Source organism: Condylura cristata, unplaced genomic scaffold (assembly GCF_000260355.1).
Source record: "Condylura cristata isolate star-nosed mole 26May11 unplaced genomic scaffold, ConCri1.0 scaffold00042, whole genome shotgun sequence".
NCBI classification, from domain to species: domain Eukaryota; kingdom Metazoa; phylum Chordata; class Mammalia; order Eulipotyphla; family Talpidae; genus Condylura; species Condylura cristata.
The window spans coordinates 5477199-5482424 of record NW_004567143.1 but is presented as its reverse complement, the minus strand read 5'-3'; positions in this window follow the sequence as shown (position 1 = coordinate 5482424).

The window sequence follows — 5226 nt, the reverse complement described above, 5'->3', positions numbered from 1 at the left end:
CCAGTATCTGCTGTCCCAGTGAGCACACGGGCTTCCCCGAAATGCTGAGGACGCACCCCGCTTCCCAGGAACTTGCGCCGCCACACACGCGCTTTGCACACCAGGCTGCTCCCAGCCGGGCGCAAGGCCACGGCCGACTGCCCGAGGAACACGACTGAGGACTCTGGCCGGTCCAGCGCCTGGGGGCCCCTTGCTGGCTTGTCCTCCGGGCGCGGCTGCTGCCCGCTGGGAGACCCCTGAGGATGCCTCGGGCCAGGCAAGCGCAGCTGGCCCCCCCCGCCCCCCGGCCCCCCGGGGCAGCTTCCCGTGCCCGCCCAGAAACGAGCAGCAAGGCCCGGGAGCTCGCGACAGATGGATTGTGGCGGGACAGACGGGCGACGCAGGGAGAGGGTGCTGTGGTCAGGGCCTCCCTAGAGGCGCCAGCGTTACTGTCCTCACGCAGGGGGAGCGGTGACCCCGCGCGGGCGCGGCCAGCCCTCTGCCCACCTTGAGGCGGGGAAGAGCGGCGCCGGGCGCTTGAAACAGTGTGGCGGGGGCGGCGTGGGCCGGCGTGGGGTGCCCTCCTCAGGGTCCTCCGGCTGGCCCCGAGGCGTTGACCCGCGAGGCTCTGCGGCCCGGCCAGCGGGCGCCGGCCATGGCCGTCGGGAGCGCGACGCCAACGTCCCACGGGAAACTCGGTACCAGACAAGCCGCGGTCTCCCAGCTCCCCATGGAGGTGCGCACAGGCCGAGCGGAAAGAACATGGAAGGTGCACACCGGGCCGTGCTCCGGGCGCGTGGCCCGCGGCCGTCATGCAGCCACGGAGGCCACCTGCACTTGCCCCTGGGAGGCCGGGCGGCAGGCGGCGCGCGGTCACTTCATTCCGCTGGAAAAGCCCGTCCCCCTGCCCTGCCCAGCCCAGGCCGCCCGGCCTGGAGGCCGCCCAGGGACAGCCCTCCCCGGTCTCGGCCTCGAGCAATTACACCCGCTGCCCATCACGGTGCCCCGCGGGCCTGCCGGTGGGAAGTCTTTAAGTGGAGACAATGCACTGACAAGCCGGCTGACCTGCGCCCTCGGGAGGCAGAGATGGGCCAGAGCTGCTGTGTTTTTGTTTTGTTTCGATGAATAAATCTTTTTGAAAAGATTTGTTTATGCACACAGAGCTGGGGTGCAGGCCAGAGGTGCGGGGCGGTGAGAGGACTCCCCAGAGACAGAGCGGGGAGCAGAACGGGCCGACTGGTGAAGCACACTGCCAAGGGGAGCAGCGGGGGCGGGGGGGCAGGGGGGTCTGCGGCGCCCTGGGGTCACCTCCGGGCAGGCGGGGATCGGACTGGGGCAGAACAGCTTTGGCTTCTCAGAGCTGTGCTCGGACCCGCTGGGCCGCCGGGGAGGGCCGGGCACTCTTTCTTTGTGACAAAGAAGGGTCTCACTACTATTTGGGGGAGCTGCCCCTGCGGCCCCTTACGTATCTGGGTGGGCGCTGAATTGTTTCGCACCCCCGAGCTCAGCGCGGCAGGGCGGGGCGGCGGTGGGCGGGAGCCGCGCGCCTCATTTTCACCTGCGCTGCGCCGCCAGCTCCCAAATTAAACAGCTCCATCAGGCCCAGCAGCGGCCCGACCCCCCGAGTTTGGGCCGGCTGCATAATTACACAGAGACGAGAATGTTGGCAGCCAGGAGACGTGAGTTTCTCCAGCTCTGCGAGGAGATTTAATGAAAGTGCCACGAGAACATTACTTAGCGTGACCGTGAGCGCCTGCAGGCCCTTCCCGCGGGCCTGGGAGCCGACTGGTTAATCAGGCCCAAGTCCCAGCCGTCCCGATGGGTCAGGGTCCAGACGGCCCTCCTGAGGGCGCCGCGAGGGGCCGTGGGCAGCGCTGCCCGTCCAGAGGCGCCTGTTGGTGCGAGTCTGTCCCCACCTGGCCGGGGACCTTGGGCCAGGCTGGGCAGGGAGGCCGCGGGCTGGCTTCGTGAACGCGGCCCTCCTCCTCTCCGGCCCGCCGTCGGGGGGCCTCCGTGGCCACCACCGACCTAGTTTCCATATGGCCCTTCGGCCGAAGCAGGCCACGGGCCTCTCTGGCCGCCTGGCTGGGCCCTGTGCGGCGGCGAACCTGGCGAGGAGACGCCGGCCGCGGGCGGCCACAGGGCGGCGGTGCCGCAATCCGAGGTGGACACGGCTGCCGTGACATCAGGGCCTTCAAAACGCACCCGTCTGTGTTTAAAGGCGCTGGACCTGGGGCCCCACATCACAGCGGGGCGGAGGCCACTGCCTGCTAAGGGAGACAAGGCCTGTGGCCGCGGGGTGCTGCCCGCCGGGCCCCTCCTCCAAATGGAAAGGGGTGCCTGCCCCGCCTGGGGCTCCAGAGTGTCTCGACACCTCGGGGGACCCCGCTTCGGCCCCTACTGGGCCCCACGGCTGCAGGAGGCCCAGAGGGAGGCGGTGGTGGTGGCGAGGACGCGCCCTGGGGCGCGGTGGAGCCGCCTGTGGGGTGCCGGGAGCACGGTGGACAGTGCCAGGTGGCCGAGTCCTGTGGCCTGCCCTGCCGAGGACCCGCGGCCACAGCGCGAGCTGCTTCTTGGATCAGCTCGTTCTTATTCTCTCCAAACGCCCCGCGATGGCCTCTGCGCAGGCAGGAACAGGCCTGGTCCCGACCCGCGCCGGGGCCCTCTCGGCAGCCTCGCTCTGCGCCCTGCGCCCTGCGCCCGGCTGGGGTGCGGGGGAGGAGACGCAGCTCCCCGCGCAGCGCCACGGGGTGCCCACGCAAGGCCTCCCCCGTGACGGGTACTGTCCACACTAAGTCAGGGCGCAGGGCGAGCTCCCCGCGGCCCTCCCTTCTCGGCCAGCTCGCCATCCTCATGAAGGGAGCGGCCAGGGCCTGCAGCTGGCGGTTGTGGCCGAGCCCGGCCCAAGTCTTCCCGGGCGCCTGGTTGCAGGACGGGGACAGCGCCGTGTCCCCTCCCGCGGCGCCGGAGCCTGCCCCTGCCCGCGCCGTCCGAGGACAAGACGGGGCAGTATTCCCTCTCGCCGTGAGCTTCCCAATTATTGAAAATTAAGTAACTCCCAGTGGAGTGGAAATCATTAAATATATAGTAAATAATGAGGTTAATTAATTTAACCCCTTCTAATTAGGAAACTAATTAAATCAGAAAATTAAAAGTGACACGAGACATTACATTCAGGAAGTTCTGACTGTAGGTTTAACCTTCCTCTCTTGATCTTCTAAGAGGGGTTCACGCTGGCCACAGTCACCAGCCAGGGGCCGTTTCCAACCTTGAGTTACGCTTCCCACGGAAGTGTTATTTTTAGAGCATTTGCCCCTTTTCCCTACTTCTATTGTTTATGACATTAAACCTTGTTTCTTGTTTTTGGTTTAAAGATTGACTTATGCATACAGAACTGGGGTGCAGGCCACAGGTGCAGGGGTGATGAGAGGACTCCCCAGAGACAGAGGGGAGCAGGACAGGCCGAACGACGAAGCACACTGCTGAGGGGGCAGCGGGGAGACAGGAGCGGTCTGCGGCGCCCTGGGGTCCCTCCCTGGCCGGGAGTGGAACTCGCGCTGTCGTGGCTGCGGAGCTTCACAGTGCTGAGCCTGAACCCCTGTGCCCCAGGGAGCCTAAAGCCTTGCTTCTGATTTTTTAAAGGGCAAACTAGGAAACGCCCAAGCGAAGACGGTCCGGACGGGTCGGAACTGTCCAGGAGCGCGTCTTCCCGCCCTCGTGTCCCAGCAGCGAGTGGACCCCGGGCCGGAGCTGCGCCCGCCTCACCGGGGCAGCAGGTCAGCTGGGGCAGGGAAGGCCTGAGCGGGCAGCTGAGCCTGGAGTGAGGCGCCCGAGGCCCCTTGCAGAGCGGAGGCTGGAGGGCGAAGCTGTGTCTGCTGCCGGCCACGGTGCGCCCCCAAGAGCTGGGGTGCAGGTCAGAGGTGGGGGGGTGAGGACTCCCCAGAGCCAGAGTGGGAACAGGATGGGCGATCTGCCGACACCTGCTGTTGAGGGGGGCGGGGGGCAGGGGTCTGCTGCCCTGTGGCCACTCCCTGGCTGGGGTCACCGCAGCGGCTGCGGATAGCTTCCCGCGCTGGGCTACAGCCGAGGTGCCAGGGAGGGTGTGGCGGTGCAGCCTCTGAGGAAACTCGGGGCTCGGGCTTGGGTCATGACCAGGCCCTGACCAGTGGGAGTGGGCGGCCAGAGCCCGCTCCCCCCGGCCGGGGACGCTCTACCTGCCTGCCCCTGTGAAGCCGAGGGCCTGGGAGGGGCTGAGCCCGGGAGCTGGGAGCCGCCCAGTGCCGGGACCGGGCTCTGCAGGACGCCGCACATGTGACAGGGCCTCAGCGCCACTCTGTACGGGGCAATCCACTGGCAGAGGGGCAGCCCTGGGCAGCTGGAGGCCCCAGGGTCCTGGCCTGGCCCTGCCCCTTGGCCAGGGAGCGGGGCGGGCACCTGCTCCCCGGGAGTCACGCAGCCTGCTTTCCCGCAGCACCCAGGCGCTAATCGAGGCGCCGACCGGGACAGTGAAGGGTGGGGCCACGCCAGCGGCCAGCGCCAGTGTCCATCACAGCGCAGACCTGCTGCTCTCTGGGGGTGGGGTGGGTGGGACCCTCTGCTGGTTAGTGTGGCCATTGCGGCTGTGGGAGGGCTCACACAGCGCCGCTGAGTGCGGGACAGGTCGGACAGTGTGACGCACGGATGGCCACTGAGGTGGCCAGGCTCCCGCCGCCGGCCCAGCTGGCTGGACCAGCCCGCAGAGACGCCGCGGGCGTCTCTGGCAGCCGAGTCTGGCCGCACTGCCGGTAGCCCAGAGCCGTGGGCGGCTGGTGCAGCCCGCTGCAGGCTAACTTGCGCTCGGACACCCCCTTCCAGGCAGGTGGCCCCTGAGCCCGAGAAAGGACACTGGTGCCCTTGGAAACACTTTCCCAAACTGGCGCCTCAGGCGCCTGCAGCAGCCACGGCTGAGTCAGAGCAGCTCCGCCTGGCCCTCCCTCCCGCCTGGCCAGGCCTGGCCGCCCTCCCATGGAATCTGGACTCTGCGGCCCTAAGGGCTGATCCCCAGCCAGAGGGGGACGGCTGGGGGCGCACAGGCCCGCGGCTGCGGAGAGGGCGCCCTGACCACCGAGGCCAGTCTCTCCTGACCACCCAGGCAGCCGCCACTAGGGCTCCATGCGGCGGGGGCGCCCGCTGGTCTTTCCAGAGACTCATTTACTTTCGTGTGGAGGGGCAGGGGTGCGGCCAGAGGGGCGGGGCGCGGCCGGCCGG